General features: G+C 37.8%; 1 protein-coding gene and 1 pseudogene across 1 annotated transcript in view; one reads left to right on the forward strand and one right to left on the reverse strand.

Moving 5' to 3' along the window:
* The window catches only part of LRRC4C (leucine rich repeat containing 4C), a 197900-nt gene that overhangs the window by 144312 nt on the left and 29770 nt on the right, over positions 1-23818 (reverse strand). The window lies entirely within an intron of this gene.
* On the forward strand, positions 19085-19159 carry LOC148775662 (U2 spliceosomal RNA; annotated as a pseudogene).

Raw genomic sequence — 23818 nt, forward strand, 5'->3', positions numbered from 1 at the left:
CTCACAGCTATTTAAAGGGAAAAGTTAAGACTCACACATTCATTCAACTCATGCTTACTGAAAGCCTTCCCTGTGCTCATTCTGTACTATGCTTCCTATATATCTATCACACTAATTACTTTTTAAAGTCATTCAATTTTCATTTGACAACAAGTCATTTGGTATCTAGTATCTACTAAATGCAGACACAGTCTTTGGTACAGTCTGCTGAGGCTTAAGTATAAAGAAAAGTTGCTATATGCCTGGAGCATTTTAAATACTAGTTGGGAAGTATACCAAGTATATAAATAAAGTAATTAGTAGAATGTAGGGTTTACCTGGTGGCTCAGATGGTAAAGAATCTGCTTGCAATACTGCAGGCCCACATTCAATCCCTGGGTCAAGAAGATCCCCTGAAGAAGGGAATAGCTACCTATTTCAATATTTCTTGCCAGGAGAATTCCATGGGCAGAAGAGCCTGGAGGGTTACAGTCCATGGGATCCCAAAGATTCAGAAACAATTGAGAGAGTAACAGTTTCACTTTCACTTCAGCTAATATTATAAGAAAGAAAGAAAATTTGGCAGGAGTTAATGTAATAATTTTCTAACCATTTATATATATTGTAAAACCCTCTATCCAATAACCAACCTTCAAATCTGTATTCATCATATAGGAAAAAACTGGAAATGTGAGTAGAAACATTCAAGAGCAACTAGAAGTTTACAGTCTGCTTAATTAGCTGAGATGTACAAATAAAATAATATTTTAAAAAGTTAGGACAATAGATAAGTGTTAAGCGTAATGAAGCTAATTCCATATTAGAGAACTTCTTAAAAGACAAAAGCTCAGTGTGAATTGACTTTGAGAATTTAAGAGGGCTTCAGGGAAGAGGTAGAATTTGACCTTAAAGTATTTATTATTACCATTTATATTACATTAGAAGCATTGATGTATTCCACTGCACCTAGATTTCTTAACACATGCTCACTGGAATAACTACAATACCAGACTTTTTCTAATTAGTTGCTCATGACTAACCAGCAAAATAAATTATAATATCAACAGACCCCTAAAAAGTCACCTAGTAGTTGTTGAAAAATTGAAAGCATTTCCCCTAAAGTCAGGAAAAGACAAGGGTGTCCACTCTCACCACTACTATTCAACATAGTTTTGGAAGTTTTAGCCACAGCAATCAGAGAAGAAAAAGAAATAAAAGGAATCCAGATTGTAAAAGAAGAAGTAAAACTCTCACTGTTTGCGGATGACATGATCCTCTACATAGAAAACCCTAAAGACTCCACCAAAAAATTACTAGAGCTAATCAACTAATATAGTAAATTTTCAGGATATAAAATTAACACACAGAAATCCCTTGCATTCCTATACACTAAAATTGAGAAAACAGAAAGAGAAATTAAGGAAATGATTCCATTCACCATTGCAATGAAAATAATAAAATACTTAGGAATAAATCTACCTAAGGAAACAAAAGATCTATATATTGAAAACTATAAAACACTGATGAAAGAAATCAAAGATGACACAAATAGATAGAGAAATATACTATGTTCATGGATTGGAGAATCAATATAATGAAAATGAGTATATTACCAGAGCAATCTATAGAATCAGTGCAATCCCGATCAAACTACCAATGGTATTTTTCAGAAAACTGGAATAAATAATTTCACAATTTGTATCAAAATACAAAAATCCTCAAATAGCCAAAGCAATCTTGAGAAAGAAGAATGGAACTGGAAGAATCAACCTGCCTGACTTCAGACTATACTACAAAGCTACAGTAATCAAGACAGTATGGTACTGGCACAAAGACAGAAGTATAGATCAATGGAACAAAATAGAAAGCCCAGAGATAAATTCATGCACCTATGGACACCTTATATTTGACAAAGGAAGAAAGAATATACAATGGAGAAAAGACAATCTCCTTAACAAGTGGTGCTGGGAAAATTGATCAACCAAATGTAAAAGAATGAAACTAGAACACTTTCTAACACCATACACAGAAATAAACTCAAAATGGATTAAAGATCTAAATGTAAGACCAGAAACTATAAAACTCCTAGAGGAAAACAGGTAAAACACTCTCTGACATAAATCACAGCAGGATCCTCTATGACCCACCTCCCAGAGTAATGGAAATAAAAGCAAAAATAAACAAATGGGACCTAATTAAACTTAAAAGCTTTTTCACAACGAAGGAAACTATAAGCAAGGTGAAAAGACAGCCTTCAGAATTGGAGAAAATAATAGCAAACAAAGCAACTGACAAAGAATTAATCGCAAAAATATACAAGCAGCTCCTGCAGCTCAATTCCAGAACAATAAACAACCCAATCAAAAAATGGGCCAAAGAACTAAACAGACATTTCTCCAAGGAAGACATACAGATGGCTAACAAACACATGAAAAGATGCTCAACATCATTCATTATCAGAGAAATGCAAATCAAAACCACTATGAGGTACCATCTCATGCCGGTCATAATGGCTGCTATCAAAAAGTCTACAAACAATAAATGCTGGAAAGGATGCGGAAAAAAGGGAACCCTCTTACACTGTTGGTGGGAATGCAAACTAGTACAGCCACTATGAACAGTGTGGAGATTCCTTAAAAAACTGGAAATAGAACTGTCATATGACCCAGCAATCCCACTGCTGGGCATACACACCGAGGAAACAGAATTGAGTGACATGTGTACCCCTAGGTTCATTGCAGCACTGTTTACAATAGCCAGGACATGGAAGCAACTTAGATGTCCTGCTGTTGCTGTTGCTGCTGCTAAGTCACTTCAGTCGTGTCCGACTCAGTGACCCCATGGACTGCAGCCTACCAGGCTCCTCTATCCATGGGATTTTCCAGGCAAGAGCACTGGAGTGGGTTGCCATTGCCTTTTCCGACCTAGATGCCATCAGCAGACAAATGGATAAGAAAGCTGTGGTACATATACACAATGGAATATTACTCAGCTATTAAAAAGAATGCATTTGAATCAGTTCTAATGAGGTGGATGAAACTGGAGCCTATTAAACAGAGTGAAGTAAGTCAGAAAGAAAAACACCGATTCAGTATATTAATGCATATATATGGAATTTGGAAAGATGGTAATGATGAACCTATATGCAAGATAGCAAAAGAGACACAGATATAAAGAACAGACTTTTGGACTCTGTGGGAGAAGGCAAGGGTGGGATGATCTGAGAGAATAGCAGTGAAACATGTATATTACCATATGTGAAACATATCGCCAGTCCAGGTTTGATGCATGAGACAGGGTGCTCAGGGCTGGTGCACTGGGATGACCCTGAGGGATGGGATAGGAAGGGAGGTGGGAGGGGGGTTCAGGATGGGGAACACATGTATACCCATGGCTGATTCATGTCAATGTATGGCAAAAACCACTACAATATTGTGAAGTATTTCAGTTCAGTTCAGTCGCTCAGTCGTGTCTGACTCTTTGTGACCCCATGAATCACAGCACGCCAGTCCTCCCTGTCCATCACCAACTCCCAGAGTTCACTCAAACTCATGTCCACAGAGTAGGTGATGTCATCCAGCCATCCCATTCTCTGTCATCCCCTTCTGTTCCTGCCCCCAATTCCTCCCAGCATCAGAGTCTTTTCCAGTGAGTCAACTCGTCGCATGAGGTGGCCAAAGTATTGGAGAAGTATTTAGCCTCCGATTAAAATTAATTATTTTAAAACATAAAAATAAAAACAAGCAACAACAAAATAAGCATCAGCATGTAGTTAAACAGCTCATTCTTCAGCTACTTTGTGACTTCTGCTGTGTCCATTCTGATTTTTTTTTTACTGCTAACCTAGTAAGCTTTTCAGAATTGACTAGATTTCCATCAGTTTTGGCATATTGTGAGACCACCTTAGAAGTGTTCACAGTCTTGTCTCTTCCAAAATTCCCTTACCAATTCTCAACCAAGTCAAATTTCCATCTCCCTCCTCTGAACAATGTAATGGTCTGCATTTTTCACTTGAAAAATCTTTTTAATGGGTGAGTAGTACTCCATTGTGTATATGTACCAAAGCTTTCTTATCCATTCGTCTGCAGATGGACATCTAGGTTGCTTCCATGTCCTGGCTATTACAAACAGTGCTGCAATGAACATTGGAGTACATGTGTCTCGTGTCACCATATTGTTTACAAATAACTTTTTTCTCATCTATATCAGAAGCATAGCTTATACCTAAGTATAGTGTTTTGAGGAGCCTAGCAGGTTACAGTCCATGAGGTTGCAAAGAGTCAAATATGACTGAGCAACTGAATACACAGTGCTTTACAAAAAAGGCTCTTAATAAATAGTCAATATTATAATTTGGTTGCAGTGGATAGGCCCACATGAGTTGCAGACACACTGTAGTTCACAGCCTACAATTTATTTGAGATGCTTTATTCATTTAACCCCTCACTCCTAGGAAGAAAAAAAGAAGAAGAAAGGAAACAAAAATAAAGAAAATCACAACACTTAACCCTAAATAGTAGGATCCCCATACTCTAGTCTCAAGTATGCCACTAATTAGCTGAGCATTGTTGGATCAGCGTGTCTACTCAGTCTTCTCCATATAGTAACTCTATGGAATTGACAGTTGGCCGAAATGTTGTATAAGGGTCATTCTTTCAGATCGTTAGATACTAAACAAGCTAACCAGGAACATGTATAATATGAAAATTATATTTATTTTTCTTTGCATAATAGAAACATAGGGTGAAATATATGACCAAAGTATTCTTTATAGTAGTGGTTCTAAAAACTTTAGTTTTATACCATATCTCCCAGCAAAAAATCTGTCTCTCTCTCCCTCTCTTTCTCTCTCATCACTATCTATATCTTTTTCTTTCTATCACACTCAAAACTGAAAGTAAAGCCTCACCAATCACATCGCATAATAAGTGATGTACTCTGGCCGGGAGAAATATCAATAACCTCAGATATGCAGATCATCACTTCATGGCAAATAGATGTGGAAACAGTGGCTGACTTTATTTTTCTGGGCTCCAAAATCACTGCGGATGCTGACTGAAGCAATGAAATTGAAAGACGCTTACTCCTTGGAAGGAAAGTTATGACCAATCTAGACAGCATATTAAAAAGCAGAGACATTACTTTGTCAACAAATGTCCGTCTAGTCAAGGATATGGTTTTTTTAGTGGTCATGTATAGATGTGAGAGTTGGACTATAAAGAGGGCTGAGTGCATAAGAATTGATGCTTTAGAACTGTGGTGTTGGAGAAGACTCTTGAGAGTCCCTTGGACTGCAAGGAGATCCAACCAGTCCATCCTAAAGAAGATCAGTCCTGGGTGTTCATTGGTAGGACTCACTTTGAAGCTGCAACTCCAACACTTTGGCCACCTGATGCGAAGAGCTGACTCATTTGAAAAGACCCTGATGCTGGGAAAGATTGAGGGCAGGAAGAGAAGTGGACGACAGAGGATGAGATGGTTGGATGGCATCACCGACTCAATGGACATGGGTTTGGGTGGGACCCAGGAGTTGGTGATGGACAGGGAGGCCTGGCGTGCTGCGGTTCATGAACTCACAAAGAGTCAGACATGACTGAGTGACTGAACTGAACTAAGTTTTTAATTCTGTTCTATTATATTTCTAAACTATTCCATCCTGTTGCATTCTGCATTACTTTATTCTATTTTAGAAATTGCAGATTTGTTGAACAAATAAATTGATTCCATCACCCTCTCTGGATGCATGAATTCAATCACATTCTTAATCTTTTCTAAGGAATATTTCCTTCATTTGTAGAATGTGAATAATAATTCTCTTTCTCTCCATTAGTATTTGCTTTATGTATTTGGGTGCTCCTATATTAGGTGCAGATACATTGATGGATAAACAACAGAACAGTACTGTATAGCACATATTCAATATCATGTGATAAACCACAATGGAAAATCATATAAAAAGAATTTATATGTATAACTGAATCACTTTCCTGTATAGCAGAAAATAACAGAACACTGTAAAATAATTATACTTAAAGTTTTTTAAATTCTATTTAAAGGGTTATTGTTAGAAATAAATAAAATACTGCTGCTAGCACTGTGCTTTGGGTTTAGTATTCAATATTGATGTATTATTTTATAGTTATTATTTTAACTATTTTGATCATTCTAATACTATTATAAACTCTAAGTATTTGGAGACTGTTAACGAGTTATGCTTCCCTGGTGGCTCAGTTGGGGAAGAATTGCCTGCAATGCAGGAAACATGGGTTCGATCCTGGGTCAGGAAGATACTCTGGAGAAGAGAATGGCAACCGAATCCAGCATACTTGCCTGGAGAATTCCATGGACAGAGAAGTCTGGCAGGTTACAGTCCATGAGATCACAGAGTCAGCCCATGACTAAGCGGCTAACACTTTCAGGCTCAGTATATGTTATGGTTCTCACGTATATGACACAGATTAAAGCTAGGAAATTCTGAACTTTGGAATTTGGATTTCAATTTCAATTGCTAGGAAAAATGAAAAAAAAATGAATAGAATTGTTCCATACTTGTTCCAGACATTGAATATTCAATATTACTTTGGTTTTGGCTAACTCTGCAGACTTTTGATTTAGTACTTAATCTCCATGGTGATTAAGGGATGTGGAAAATGATAACATTGCGTTTCATTTAGATGTTTTTGTGAGGTGACATATATGACAGATTAATTCTTCTAACTTAACAGTGTTGAAAATCATCTCATTTCCTATTAGCAGGAGAAATATGAGCAGAAGTGTGTGGTTCCTTCACCACTAATATTTGTACCAGGGGGAAAGATATTAGCTAAAGAAAACTGAAATCCATCTTCTGATATTTTAATAATCCTAGTTTGAAGCCTCAGATCACTGTTAACATAAGAGGCTATCTGTAGAAGAATCATATTTTGATTTCTACCTTTTTTAGGTTAGAACAGGTCATTCTTTAATGATAAAATTCACTATTCAATGAAATTTTAAACTAAAATATAAACATTAGAAATAAAATGTATGCATGTGACATATATCTTCTATGCTTACAAAGGGCAGAAAACAATTTGTTTACCATTCTTGCCATGACTTAGGAATCTGAGCAAAGAGGAAAAATATCACCTGCTCAGCAGGAGATAAGTTTTAACCATTTTCCCAGGAGGACTTTATGGTTGTCTTTTAATCACTCAAGAGATTGAATTTTTTTAAATGTGAACTAACCTTGCTTGCTCTCAACGTCACACCACCCCCCTCCCAATCCTATAATTTCCTCCATTTTGAAACCAACTGAAATATGGAGCTTTTAACATCACCATGAGTGCCATCAGCACCAATGGTTCAAAAACATCTTCAGCGTAACCACTCCGTGTACCACATTCCCTTCATTTTGTTAACTGAACAGTTCTTAAACAACCTCATTATCTGCCCACAGCACTCCACATTTTCCTATTATAAAGACATTCCTTTGCAATGTCTCCTCTACCAACCAGGAAGGTTAAATCTTGCTTCAGATCCCCATGTTTTCACAGCACAATGGGCAGAGTGAAAATAATTAATACTGAGTGCCTACTACAAGTCAGGCGATAAATAGTACTGTATTTAATCTTCAACGCAATCTTATGATACAGATATCATTATATGTATTTGAAGAAGAAAGTAAGAGTCAAAGAGATTCTGTTACTTATCAAAAGTCACACAAGGGGCAAGTTCTTGAGGAGAGCCTCTGAGAGCCCACACTCTGGGCCATTGCACAGTACCAACTGGACTAAGGTAACACTGAATTACTCTCTGGTCTTTTCCTTTTCTGTCAGGGAGCCTTTTGAAGGTCTTAATATTCTGGATTTTCCAGATACTGGAACCAAGTTAACTCCCAATGGACTCTAAGCTGTGTAAAGCTCTTGTCCAGAGTTCAAGTTCTAGATCATTTTGGAAGAGAGAAAGAGTTAGCAGTCTATAAACACACCGGCTGCACTATGGTAAAACTGAAGCCAGGATGCCCAGAAAGCTTCCTCCTGCGAGTGGAAGATGATTTTATGCCTTCTCTTCTCTTAAGAGGTTTTGAATGTACAGCTTAAAAGCCACATTTGAAACAAACAAAATCCCTCCCACATAGAGTTATGGCATTACCCTGGTCTGCATACAATCATGAATCAAAGACTGCCTCAGTGGTGGCTGCATACAGCTAAAGCATTGTGGCATGATTCATTTTCTATGTTTTGCTCATTGTTGCCCCTGAACCCAGAATGACTCTCTGCCTTTCCACCCTCCGTAAAGGAAACCATTCTTCACTGTTCTGGGCGAAGCACCAATGTCACTTGTTCCACAAAGATTTTTCCAACACCTCCCTACCGCTGGTTCATCTCTGAGTTCCCCCAGCACTTCATTCATGTCTCTAACATAGCATTTATCATAGTGCATAATATATTCTTCTACCCTACAGACAAGGATTTTCAGCCTCAGCACTACTTCCTTTAGAGGCTATATAAATAATTTTTTATAGGGCTATAGTGAGGATTGTGGGATGTTTAGAAGCACCCCTGGACTCTAGCCATTGAAAGCCAGTAGCATCTCCCCTTGATCTGTGATAACCAAATTTATTTCTAGAGATTGTCAAATGTCTTCTGAATGATAAGCAGCATCACCCTCACTTAACAACCACTGCTTTAACTCATGGGGACCACATGAACAGTGACTGTCCTTTTTTTTTTTTGTGAGCCTCATATACCCAGAAGTATCAGACCTATTACAAATAGTTAATTAAATCTATTGGTTGGAAACAGATTAGTCTCATTTCCCAATAACTGCATACAGTATGAGTTCATGCTCTTTCAAAAGTGAAACAAGTGCTCAGTTGCCCATTCGGGTCCAGCTCTTTGCAACCCCATGGACTGCAGCCCACTCGGCTCCTCTTTCCATAGGGTTTCCCAGACAAAAACACTGGAGTGGGTTCTAATTTCCTCCTCCAAGGGATCTTCCTGACACAGGGATTGAACCTATGTCTCCTTCTTTGGCAGGTGAATTCTTTAATAGTGAGTCACCTAGGAAGCAACAGGACTGCTAAATTACATTCTGGATTCAAAGAAAGTGATATCGAAAGTCATCAGATGTCAAAGTGAAAAGAAATACCTTTCTCTACATATTTAAGAAATCAAAAAATTATATATATATAGTACATAGAAATTATATATATTAACACATTGTTTACATATGTACACACACATTTAATGACCTTCCCTGGAAAACTGCATTCAGAAAAATAAATGAAAGCAATCTGGTATCTCTAAATACATCAGATTTAAAATAATTTGTTCACTAAAATATGCAGTGCATTTCTAGCTTTTTCCCCCCTCAAAGATCCATTCATAAAAAAATGATGCTTATTTTGAAATTCCCAAATCAGAGTGACTTGATTAAATAAACAGCACAGACAGTATGATATTGCCTTTCTTCCTGACAAGATATTCATCTCTTCCCAATTTAGTGCAGAACAATTTAAAGACATCTGACTTTGCTCATTTCTGTAGACTAGTTAGCTATTTATTTGAATGGAAAAAACAGAACCACAGTGATCTTAACATCAAGTTGTGATAATGAAAGACGTTTTCTCACCTCAGAAGTGAACTGGCTCTGCATATCTCCATTTATTTCTCTACTTGAGGTTTTAGTTAAAAGTGACATAGATTTGTCTTTTCAGATTTATGTAGTTTTACCAAAATCAGATATTTCATTGGGATAGTACAAGCAGGAATGGTGCATTTGGCAGGTCAGGAGTCTTTGTAAGAAAGAAATACAAACACAAGACCAGCCTCTTCAGAGTAGTTACAAAGGAGGCCACTCAGAACCAACAAACATGTTTTGCAAACTGGAGAATACCATCATTTCAGTGGCCATATTTTATTGGTTGTCTCTTTTTGGTTTTAAACACATTCATTACACTTTTCATTATAATACTGGTTGGTTTAGTCACTAAGTCATGTCCGACTCTTGTGACCCCACGGACTGTAGCCCGCCAGGCTCCTCTGTCCGTGGGAGTTTCCAGGCAAGAATACTGGAGTGGGTTGCCATCTCCTTCTCCAAGGGATCTTCCTGACCCAAGGATCGAACCCAGGTCTCCTGCACTGCAGGCAGACTCTTTACCAACTGAGCTACGAGGGAAGAAGCAGCGATTATTCTCGCTCCTAGAAAGAGCAAGTAATTAAATATCAGGGCAAACAAACAAACAAACAAAAATGCATGATGCCATTTAACTATTCAGTGGGTGAAGCAAAATTTACCACACGGTTCTTCTCTGATAACAAGAGGCAAGGAACTCAGTATATAGCTTTCTGTTGTGCAACCCATCTTCCTCCAAACATCAGCCACAATTATATTCACACTTATGACCACAGGCATTTTCAAATCTTCTCACTCCCTCTCCCCTTGGCTTGCCCTCAGTCAGCACCCACCACCACCCCATCCCCCACCGCACCCCCCACTCCCATCCTCTAAGGCTGCAGCAAGGAAGGTAAAAGTAACTGAATCTCAGGGGAACATGCATGTTTGGAAGAGTTCATTCAGGAGTTGAAGGGTCTGTATACCTGAGATAAGAAACAAACAAACATAACTTTCACCTCCTCATTTCATATCAACTGGTATCCTTTTCTCTGATTTTAATTTAATGAAATTCCTGGGCTCCAACAAATTACAGAACTTTAATTTTAAAACGTTTACTTCTTGCCTTAAACAGATTTCAGTTCTTAGGATGCAAACAAGTTATTTTCTTATATTCTCCCTGCAACCTTCAGTGAATCCTTCATACTTATGTTTAACTTATTATCTCTCTGTATGTACCTCTCTGTCTATCTATCTATCTAATCTCCTAATTTCAAAGAAGTGAGTGAAAAGTGAAAGTTGCTCAGTTGTGTCCAGCTCTTTGTGACCCCATGGAAGGTAGTCCATGGAATTCTCCAGGCCAGAATACTGGATTGGGTAACCTTTCCCTTCTCCAGAGGATCTTCCCAACCCAGGGATTGAACCCAGGACTCCCACATTGCAGGCGGATTCTTTACCAGCTGAGCCACAAAGGGAGCCCATTTCAAAGAAACTGAAGACTAAAATGAAATGCTCTAGGTAGCATTGTGTAAACCACAAAACATTATTCACATCTAGCAACCAAGCAATTGCACACACACACAAACACACATACACACAGTGCCAGAGGGAACAGAGAGAGCTTTCAAGACAAATACATCTTACCACACACTCTAAGGTTCCAAGTCATCACAGACAGACTTCACTGTATCTTGGTAGGGGTGAAAACATTAAGCGTTGACAGGTTTCCAGGAGGAGAGGAAAAATAAAAAGCTCTTTCTAAAAATTTTTACTCCATTTTGCTTTCATTCAGGGTTTCTGTGTGATGCAGAGATGGTTTGAAATCCACAGGATGGCAAAGATACAGTAGCCAGCTTCTAAATGTGTACTTAGGATCAATTTTACTTGTTCTTATCACTCATAATACACAAAATGGAAAGCTCCTATATTGCTGCAGTAGAGAATATATGACAAATATATGAATATAAATATAAACATATGACAAATATATAAATATATGAATATATATAACAAATATATGAATGTCAACAATCAAAGCTTTACATAATCCATATATTAAAATATATGACATTCATTCACATATACAATGTTTTATTGAAACACTTTTCTGTAGACATATCACTGCACAAAACATCAATATTCTCTTTTTGAGAAATAGAGACTCTAGACTCATTTTCCCAGACCTTAAGTGCTTCTCTGCTACTAAATGAAGTGTTTACACAAACACTTTAATGACATCTGGGTAAAATTTTAGAGATGACTGTGACCATGGAGAGAAAAGATTTTGGGATCAGCAGAAATTCCACCTAATCCCCAAGTGTATAGAATGCTATTTGGCCTTTATACAAATACAGACAAGTTCTAAATATCATTATTATGATTGCAGAAGCATTCTAGGCTGAATTCCAAAGTTATCATTCACCTAGATTCTCAATCTATACCTTTATGTTCAAATATCTAGCTATTATTTTTGCACTCGGAAAATTAAAAAAGTTGTAAACAATTTTAAGTCTCTGGAATATGTTTGGCTTTATGAAGTTATTATTAGAAAACAGAGTATACCAGAACACAATGAAAAACAATCTCCTTCTGTTTGCTTGTTTGTTTACTTAGTTTTTTTTGTCTAAATACCAAGCAAAGAAGCAGATCGGTACACAGAGCTGGTGTAGAATCACTTACATCTTGTTTTGAATCCCAGATATTTGTAGCTGAGAGACCTAAAACTTATTCATTAATCTCTAGAAATCACAGTTATCTATAAAGTAAGAATAATGGTAACTATCTCAAAATGTACTCATGATGTATAAATTAGATTACCAAAGGAAATTACTGCCTCTGCCACCAGGGTCTCACTTCCCTTAAAAGGTTCAGAATGGACATGGTTTGTCCTAGGTAAGGAAGGTGGTAGAATAAACTGATTTATGAATCACTTAACTTAACCTTGACGCTGCATGACAGCCTAGTAGCTACCCATTACCTTGGGTTCAAATCCTGGTTGTAATACAAAACAGCTGAGGGACTGTGCATGAATCATTTAACATTCTGCCTGCAATTTCCCAACTGTAAACTGGGAAAACATTGAGATATCTTATTGTCTTGTTTCAAGGTTTAAAAGAGTTAACTGTGGAAACAACAAACTGTGGAAAATTCTTAGAGAGATGGGAATACCAGACCACCTTACCTGCTTCTTATATTCCTGAGATATCTGTGTGCAGGTCAAGAAGCAACAGTTAGAACTAGACATGGAGCAACCGACTGGTTCCTAATTGAGAAAAGATTATGTCAAGGCTGTATATTGTCACCTTGCTTACTTAACTTATATCCCAGGGATAGAACCCAGATCTCCCACATTGCAGCAGATTCTTTAACCAGCTGAGCCACAAGAGAAGCCCTATATGCAGAGTACATAATGCAAAACACCAGGCTGGATGAAGCACAAGCTGGAATCAAGATTGCTGGGAGAAATTTCAATAACCTCAGATACACAGAAGACATCACCCTTATGGCAGAAAGTGAAGAGAAACTAAAGAACCTCTTGATGAAAGTGGAAAAGGAGAGTGAAAAAGCCAGCTTAAAACTCAACATTCAAAAAACGAAGATCATGGCATCCGGCCCCATCACTTCATGGAAAATAGGTGGGGAAACAGTAGAAACAATGAGAGACTTTACTTTCTTGGGCTCCAAAATCACCGCAGAGGGTGATTGCAGCCATGAAATTAAAAGTTGTTTGCTCCTTGGAAGAAAGCTATGACAAACTTAGACTGCATATTAAAAAGCAGAGACATTACTTTGCCAACAAAGTTCCATATAGTCAAAGGTATGGTTTTTGTAGTAGTCATGTATGGATTTGAGAGTTGGACCATAAAGAAAGCTGAGTGCCAAAGAATTGATGCTTTTGAGCTGTGGTGTTGGAGAAGACTCTTGAGAGTCCCTTGATGCAAGGAGATCCACCCAGTCTATCCTAAAGGAAATTAGTCCAGAATATTCATTGGAAGGACTGATGCTGAAGCTCCAAAACTTTGGCCACTTGATGGGAAGAACTGACTCATGGAAAGGATTCTGATGCTGAGAAAAACTGAAGGCAGGAGGAGAAGGGGATGACAGAGGATGAGATGGTTGGATGGCATCACCGACTCGATGAGTTTGAGCAAGCTCTGGGAGTTGGTGATGGACAGGGAAGTCTGGTGTGCTGCCATTCATGGGGTCACAAAGATTAGGACGTGAACTGAACTGAAGAGACTGAAATTACTGTTTAAGTGTTCAGTCAGTGTTGTAAGGTATTTAAGTATTACATGTCTTAAAATTCCTTAAATTACACATATTTATACTTCTATGCTTTTTATTACCTATCCCACAATATTCACTGGATGTCTACCATATGCCTTCTTCTAGGAATTGGGGATGCCCAGGGAATACCACAAAAAACCCTCACAGAAAACACCCTGCCTCTTAAAGTTTACACTGAAGAAACAACTAAACTCCATTATATCTAATATGATAAATACTTTGGGCAAAATGTGGCACTAGTGGTAAAGAATCTGCCTGCCAATGCAGGTGATGCAGGAGATGTCAGGTTTGATCCCTAGGTGTGGAAGATCTCCTGGAGAAGGAAATGGAAACCCCCTCCAGTATACCTAGAAAATTCCATGGACAGAGGATCCTGGAGGCCTATGGTCCATGGGGTCCCAAAGAGTTGGACAGGACTGAGCACATGCTCCCATGCCAATCAAGGTAAAAGACTAGAGGGGCACAAAGATTGTACATCAATGATATAATAATCAAAGATTGTGCATCAATGGTCAAGAAAATCCCCCTGATTAGGTGATGTTTGAGTACAACTCTGAGGCAATCTGGGCTATGCCATAAAGCTGCCTGCTCTAGACCATTTTGAAAAGAAACAGCAAGTTCAAAACCTGCGTGTAGGGAGCAGGCCTAACATATTTGAAGAACACAAGAAATTTCCTGAAACTTTCATGATAATTTCTAGCTATTACTCTGAAGTGTCAACATAGCAAGTGTGATAAATACTCAGTTCTCTGATATATCTGTCCTGATACTCTAAATATATGAAAACCACCCAAACATTATTTATAATCTCTGAGAGAGCTATTTTTTTTTTAGAATTATGCAAAGTAATTTGTTTAACACAATAATGGCTAACCCACAGAGTGTTTAAGCAAAGGGGAGGGAAATGAAATGCATCTGCTCTTGCTTGAGCTGTAGACTTTGTGCAGGCTATTTGGTCTCTCTGAACCTCAGTCTCCTCGTTCATACAATAGAAAGAGTGGGCTCTGTTCCATGCTTGTCACTAATGTTATTCCAGTCTTGGATTGGAAGGCACTTTATAAAAAATGACTTGCCACACACATGCAAAATATTTTGGTAAAATCTCATTTATACCAAGGCCATCTGTCTGTCAACTTTACTCATATGAGAGATGGCTAAGCCTTTTTAGGGAAGCCAAAATGTCCTGTAGAAGACAAATTGATATTACATCATTGATATACCAAACTCATATATTTCACTTCTAGAAAGGCTCAAAGACTCTCACTTTAGAGTCCATTTATTCATCCCTTAAGCATAAGTTTAATATTCTTGAATGCATAGGTTTCTATTACAACCACTAGTTGACGTCAGCATTAAGATGTATAACTCCGTTTTGTTGGATTGGCTTGGATCTACTCACAAGTTCTGGGGAGCTTAATAATAGAGAATTATTAGTAAGTCTATCTGGGTATCCAGATATTAAGGTAAATTTGTGATTAGGGGAGAAAACAATCTGATTCATGATGGAAAAATTCTAATTGTGGAGTGCCATAATCCTGGGTTCAAAGCCGAGATCACCACTGCCAATGAGAGTCATATTAAATTGTGAACTTAGTATCCAAGCCTTGATATTCTGTTCCAGGAACTGGCAGTATTGATAAAAGTCCTACAGAACAGTAAGGAGTGCTAGGAAGGAATTATGTAGAGGTGATCTTAATAGAGTGCATAGTATAATTCCCTTCACTTCCTCCACTGCCCTACCCATGACCCAAACCTAGGACCTTGGCCTCTGCAAACCCTAATGTTCCCAGCACAACATTACCTGGAAAAAAGCAGCTACCTTTTTGTAATAGCATGAAAGTATGAATGAACCAACTAATGAATGAATGAAGAAATTTATAAAATTATCAATTAACTGCATAATAGTAGCTCCCAAAACTCACAAATCATGAAGGCAGATACCTCTTCATCATATCTTCTCTTACTAAATACTAAATGGTGTAGGATTCTTGATAGATAATCTTTCTTATCTTTACCGCCAGGATCCTAATTTAGAAGGCACAAAGATATCGGGCTGAGAAATGTGCTCCTAGGCACTCTGGCAGAAAGCAGGAAGTCATTTTCTTTAAACCACTGCTTTAGCGTCAGCCACAGTTATTCATTCTTTTTAGAAGGAGGAATTCATTTATGTCTTCAGGAGACAGATGTATCAAGCCATCGGGTGTTTCTGCCAATCACCTCCTGCCAAAGCCCTGATGTTTTATTTCATTAGTGCAGGCACTTTCCATTAATTTAGATACTGTTTAAGAGTGTTAGTTCCAAAGGACATTGTTTCTTGGCTCTTCTATTCCGAAGGGCTATTTAATACATTACTGCAATGAATTGACCCTTTGCCAAGAAAGAAGCAGTGGCCACCCAATTCTAATCAGTTTCTGACAATGTGATTCTAATGCTTGGCCTGATGATATATTTATTGTGTTCTACCTGGAACTGGCAGAAACAAGCCAGATTTCTACTGGCTGAGCAGTAAGACTGAACAAAGCACATTATAGAACGCTTTCCTCTTTCCTTCCTTCCTCCTTCCCTCCCCTTCCTTCCTTTTTTCCTTCTTTCCTTCTCTTCTTCCCTTTCTTTCCCCTCTCCTTTCTCACTTCTTTCCTTCCTTTCTGCTTTCCCTCCTTTCTCTTTTTTTATAAAAATAAGAACACAAGAGTATTCCACTACATGCCAAGTGTGAGAGACACTGCTGATGCCTAAAGTCATATATCCTTATCCCCATTCTTTCTCATTCCTAAGTAAACCTCTTTTATTCAGCTCCTCCATGCAGCTCTCCATGAAGCTTCAAAGAACGGATCCTAACTCATCTGAGACATCATGGTTTTCTCATTTCCTTTGCAAGTGATTGGTCTGAGTATACAATTCGAGCCAATGAAACACAAACATATGCTTAAAGGAGATTACAGAGGAAGTTTTCCTTAATCTGAAAAGACTCAAGAAAGAGCTAAACTCTTTGGTCCTGGCCTAGATCATGTCTGGATATGATGTTTAGCACTGTTACAATCTCTTGTGGCCACAGGAGGCATTTAACTAAAGACAAGAACACAACAGGAGAGCAAAATGATGGAAAGATGTCTGTCCTTGCTGCTGCTGTTGAACCAGGGAGACAAACCCAACCACTCTTTCTCTGAACTTCATGTTCTATGTGAAAATACATTGCTTTACTTTCTGAAAGTCAGTCGACATTGTTAAGTGCTATATTAGGCCACGGGCGAAATAGCAACAGAGTATAAGCTTCTGTAATAGAATTAGCCCTTCAAGAATGTTGGAATTACAAAGTGAGCTCCTCTGTATAGTTAAATATTACAGCAATGTGCTTGTCTCTTAAAAATAGCAAAACTGAGCATTATGATTTACATAGATCATGCTCATAGTGTGTACATAAATCTGACATTACCACAATTATAGTGAGGAGTATATTTTACAGTGATGCATCCAACTTTCTGGACTGCAAGTTTTCACTTGGACCCAATCAAAATGCTCAGATACTTACATGAACTTGTTTCACAAATAGTTGGAAGCTTTGGAAAAAGCCACCTCAAAAAAAATTTCTGTCTAAACTTCTCAATTCTTTCAACTCATTTTGGTTCTCAGTTTTTTCAATATGTGTTTGGTGAATGGTAATTATTTGAACTATCCAATTTCTATGCCTATAGGTATATAACTATCCAATTGCAGTAGTTTTCCTCTAGGTATAATGTCTATAGGTATACAAATATATTATACAATATATACATTATATACACTATATATATTATACAAATATTATACATTTACTTAAATATATTTACTTATATAGTTATACATATAATTTCTTCACTTACATATAAATGTGTATATATATATATATAATTTATTTCATATGTCTTAGCCTTTTTCATGATTTCCTCATTTCCTTTGCTAGTTATTGGTCTGGGTGTACAATTTGAGCCAATGAAACATAAAGTGAGGCTTAATGGATTTCAGAGTAAGTTTTCCTTAATTTTAAAAAACTCAAGTAAGAGTTACACTCTTTGGTCCAGGGCTATATCATGTCTGGATATGATGTCTAGCCCTATTTCAATCTCAAACTAGAATTTAAGATCCTTAGCAGCAATGTCTAAATTATTTTTGTATCACTTGTAGGCTCTAACCAAAAACTACCTACAGAAAAAAATGATCAGTCATATTTTGTGGCCAGTTAAGGTACTGAGTAGATATGGCAAATAACAATCTCAATACATCTTTCCTTCTACCATGAGTGTTGAGACCTGACTTTTATTAAGCCTATAATTACATTTTGACTCTAACCTAAATCTGTTCTGAATAGTAAGAGTAAAGAAAAATTCAGATTCTTCAAACTATTCTTTGCTTAAAATCCTTTTGTCCATCTAAGTATACTTAAACCAGTGAGGAATAGTTCACTTGCTGCATTTGAACTTCTCAGTGTCAACAAATCAATACATCTAGCAATCAAAATATGAGCACACTGATAACAGAATGATTATTCACCAAGTCCACAGAAAGATGACAATGAAGAAAAGATGACAAACAGCTAAAACTGTATCAGTTGCTTACCATGTACCAGGCACTCTCACATCCATTTAACTTCTTTAATCTTCACACTAACTCTCCAAGTTTCAGCCTATTGTTATCCACATTTTGCAAATGAAGTAACAAAGACACAGAAAGAACACTGATTTGCCCAAAGTTTCACAGCTTACAAGTTGAGTGGCAAAGACAAATTTAGGGAAGTGGGCTGTTTTACCTTAAAAAATCACCAAAGCGGTCCACCCTCAAAGTGTCCTATTCTCCATGCAACTAAGAGAACTACAGAAATAAAATAAATACTTGTCCAAGGAGCTTTCTTGAGAGATGACTGGACAAGCAGCAAAGACCATCATTCCTGTATTTTCTGAAAATAGCATACAGGTATAAAGCACTAACTGGGGTTAGTAGATTAGATGCAAACTATTATATATATAGGATGGACAGACAACAAGATCCCACTGTATAGCACAGGGAACTAGAAAGAAGATTCTGGGATAAATCATAATGGAAAAGAATATCTAAATAGCATATATTTGTATAACTGAGTCACTTCACTATACAGCTAAAACTAACACAACGCTAAACCAACTATATACTCCAATTTAAAAAATTTAAAAGGAATAAAGCACTAATTCACTACCAAGCAACCACTGACATCGCTTCTCGGCCTTTTGGCAAAGATCAAGTGTAGTATCTTTCCATATATTGCTATTTTAAAAGCTAATCCTTCCTCTTTCCAAAAGATAAACAGAAAAATTTAAAGTGCATGCATACACAAAATGATTGCCAAATACATATAAAAGAAACAACTATTTTTAAAATATTATGTAGTCTAAAATTTTAAAAAGAAAAAAAAAAGAAAAGTGAATGTTCTAGTAAAAAGGAAAAAAAAAAAGTTGACTCAAGTGAGAATTTTCTCCTTCTCTTCATAAAGTTCCTCCAAAATGTATAGGTTAGAGTTATGTGTTATCAGAAAGGAGAACCATTTGGTGTGGCTAATATATTTTCCAGTGCTAAGGAGAAGGGATTCTTCAGTGGGGTAGCAAAGAAAGTCTTTACTGGAAGACAATAGAAACCACTTTCATCTTTCCTAACTGACAAGGTTATAAATCTGGGCAATAAAAATGAGTTCAAAATTTATGAGATATGGGAAGGGTATGACACAAAGAACCAGGTTCAATTATAAAAGTATGTATCATTAAAATAGAGAACATAACCACTTAACATTAGAAACAAAAGTTCCATGCACTGTTGAAGCTGAAGAAAGGACACTCTTTGGCCAGAATTTGAAATTTTCAACATACACTCAATGAATCGAGTTGCCTCATATCCCCAATGGGGGAAAAAAAAAGACACATACAAAACATCTACAAAATACTACACAACTCCTTGAATATAGTAAGTAGGATCTTACTAATATTGATATATTAAGTGTACCTAACTCAGTGGTAAAATAATCTGCCTGCTAAACAAGCAACATGGGTTGGATTCCTGGCTCAGGGAGATCCCCTGGATAAGAAAATGGCAACCCACTCTAGTATTCTTATCTGGAGAATCTCATGAAAAAAGAAGCCTGGTGGGCTACAGTCTATGGGATCATAGGAGAGTTGGACACGACTTAGGACCAAACAACACCACCAACAATTACAAAAATAGCTATAAGATCAGTTTCTCAGGCAGAGAGAAACGGTAGTAGTGTTTAAGAGCACAATTTCTGTGCTAGATTGCTTGGATTTCACACTGCCCTGGCTACGGGATCAGTAATTTTAAACAAATGTGATTTAGTTCCCAGTAAAGATGAAAATAAACCTGGTAGGTCATTTTGAGTGTTAAAGAGGTTAATATATCATGACAGAAAATGCTCATTGTCTTCCCATATCCACTCTCCCCTGCTTCCTTTTAGTACATTCCAAACAGGGCTGCTCTGCAGCCCAACTTCAGCGTCACCATTGACGTTATAACCTAGAGGAATGGCAATCCCAGGAATCATGCAATATGGCGGACTCATCCCCTTGTTGCTCAGTCATGTCCAAGTCTTTATGACCCCGTGGACAGCAGCACACCAGGCTTCCCTGTCCTTCACTGTCTCCTGGAGTTTACTCAAATTCATGTTCGCTGAGTCGGTGATACTATCTAACCATCTCATCCTCTACCTCCCTCTTCTTCGTCTTCAATCTTTCCCATATTGGCAGAATAGAAGGCTACCCAGTTAGAGTCCAGGGTCCTCTTTATCTTTTGCAAGAAAGGCTTTTCATGTGACTAACTTCTGGATGACAAAATGTGAGTACAGGTGATGCGTGCTGCTTCAGGATCAGGTTTGTAAACGAAGCTACTTGTCCTGCAGCCTGATATGGGGGCTTGGTTTTAGACATCCAGAACTACACAAAAGAGGATCAAACTCAACAGCATGAAGAAGGTACCTGGATGCTGGGAGGATCTTGTGGACAAGCGCATCACTCCTACCTAGGCCATCCACCTCTTTGTTGTTAATGTGACAGATAAATGAAATCTAGATCTTGTTTGATCCATTGTACTAGGTCTCTGCACTCTAACAGCTGGGTATATTGCTTATTAAACACTTCTGCATTTAAAAAAAAAAAAAAAACTTGGAACTGTGCTTGGCACATAGTAAACTCTCATTAAATGTTAGCTACCATCTCAATAAGTGAAAGAGCCAGTATTTGAAAATGGAGAACACTATGTACATCCAAAACCCATGTTCTTTTCTTTCCGGGAGAGAACACTGTCTCCAGTGCACAGACTGAAAAGGCAAAATTATTTGCTATAAGCACATCAGTTGGAAACACTTTAAAATCACTTACAGGAGGAGAGGGTTTTTTCCTCACATTCCCCAAACTTTAATGAGATTCTCAGTTCAAAATCGCTTTTTAAAAAGGTGTTGGTTTTAAAGTTAGTTTGGCGAATAACTTGAAATTATCTGCTACTTGTGCTTTGGGCTCACTCCCCTTAGTCGTCCCAAAATACAGAGTGGTGAGACAGAAAAGAGCCAGAAAAGAGCTCCCTGCATATTCTTCCAGTCGAGTTTCCTGACCATTAGACATACAGGATTTGCTTTCTGTGGGCCAAAAAAGATTCTTTTCCCTCTAACCTGATGACTACGTCCAGGCTGTCCTTGAAGAGCCATGTCTGCAACCTGATCTGGATGAGAATTCCAATATTATCATTCTGCCTCTCCTCCCAAGCCCTTATCCTGGGTAGAACTGCCAAGAAGAGGGATCTCATCTTCAGGATCAACTATGCTTATTATTTCAGAACCTGCTCTCATTCTCTAGCACAAAAGGCGGGGCGGGGTTGGGGGGCACTTTCCACATCTTCCAGTCTCCCAGTTGCCTGTCTACCCACCTTCTAGGAAATTCAAAAAGTTAAAACATATACAGACAAGGAATTCCCTGGTGGTCCATTGGCCAAGACTCCTCGCTCCCAATGCAGGAGGCTAGGGTTCCATCCCTGGTAAGAGGACTAAACCCCACATACCAAAACTGAGTTTGCGTTCTGCAGCTAAGACCTAGGGCAGCCAAATAACTAGATAAATAGATAAAATATTTTTTCTTTTTAAAAAGAAAAGAAACATAGACCTTCCATTTCTACATATATGGCATTTCCACATATATGACTAATAGGCTCCTTCAGGGAAGCAGAGAAATGCATTGTTGCGGGATCACTTTAGTTAGTTCAGTCGCTCAGTCGTGTCCGACTCTTTGCGACCCCATGAATCACAGCACGCCAGGCCCCCCTGTCCATCACCAACTCCCGGAGTTCACTCAAACTCATGTCCATCGAGTTGGTGATGCCATCCATCCATCTCATTCTCTGTCGTCCCCTTCTCCTCCCGCCCTCAATCCCTCCCAGCATCAGAGTCTTTTCCACTTTATAACACCGAATTAAATAGCTGAAGGTCAGGGTCTCATGCCATTCATTTAAAAGGGCAGACCAAGTATTTTTGTGCTGGGAATAACTGAGAAATCTGCTGTTTTGAAGGCAACAGAGATTTAAATAAAGCCTTCTCTTCTTATCCTCATTCCCCTCCCATCTCTAGCACAATTAATGTTGCTTCCTTCTGTTTTCCCATAGCCCTTTGTGCAAAATTCTATCCACATCTCTTCCAGTGTGCTATAAATATCTGCTTCCATGTCTTTTTACCCTGAGTAGACTCTGTAGGTCTGTCTTTCGTTATCCTCTTGGCATGATTGATCTCATTACTTTGCCCTTTTACTTTGCCTCATGTATTTCATGTTTGTGCTTTCCAGTGCCATTTTATTATTGCAGCTGTTGAAGTAATTCAAATATGCTTTGAGAGTATACATAATGTTGGGAAACTTATTTTTCAAAGTGAACCTCACAGATTTAGACATTTTAAAAGGGCTTCAATTTTGCCCTTCTTTATAAATCCTCCACAGTCTAAATACTCCGTTATCTCCTTTTGCAACTCCAAAGTGTCTCAATTAAAAACCACACTTCAACTAAAGTCACAACCAATGAAGATCAGATTGTTCTCTTTTCTGGAGGATAGACACAGCAGGTATTGAATATTTCAGCAAAACTCAACTCCTAACAGCACTAACAGTGCCATTTGGCACTAATGCATTGTCAGGAATAACTAATATCAGAATCTTGAGTGTTCACACTATATATTAGTACAATAAAAAGCCACATGAAAAATAAATAAATAAAATCTGAGCAGCAGAGTTAGGAGCAAGACCAAAATTATATCAATAAAAATTAGCTCAGGCAACAAGTATGTGGTCTGCATTTGATGGAGGGATTATATGCATACATAAATAAACCATTATAATCCTCCTGCTAAGAGTCTGAACAATTCATGGTGATTTGAGCTGCTGAAGGGGCAATGGCAAATCTAAACATAATTTGTTTGTTTGCAGGATGAGAAGGAAGAATTTGACAGGTTTTGAACACCTGGAGATAGTCCATTTCTACATTTGTAGTATAGTTAATATGGTATTTCAGTAAAATTGTGGAGCACATTTTCCAATGTGACTTTGCAAAATAACTTTTATTTATTTATTTTTTGCAAAATAATTTTTAAAAATATAAACTGCTATGACTGAACTGAACTGATGGTCAAGTCCTATTCCAACAGTTCCCAAGGCACCATCTAAATACTTCGTCAAGTTTATCATGTATTATAGTGAATACGATATTGCTAAAGGTACTGAGAGTAGAAAAAGAAGTTACAGACACTTATGAAATCCTATGCTTAGCTATATATGCTTGGGGCTTCCCTAATAGTTCAGTTGGCAAAGAATCTGCCTGCAATGCAGAAGACCCCAGTTCGATTCTTGGGTCAGGAAAATCCACTGGAGAAGGGATAGGCTACCCATTCCAGTATCCTGGCCTGGAGAATTCCATG

The sequence above is a fragment of the Moschus berezovskii genome, chromosome 14 (assembly GCF_049115385.1).
Source record: "Moschus berezovskii isolate FMDL1 chromosome 14, NW_MosBer_1.0, whole genome shotgun sequence".
Classification (NCBI taxonomy): domain Eukaryota; kingdom Metazoa; phylum Chordata; class Mammalia; order Artiodactyla; family Moschidae; genus Moschus; species Moschus berezovskii.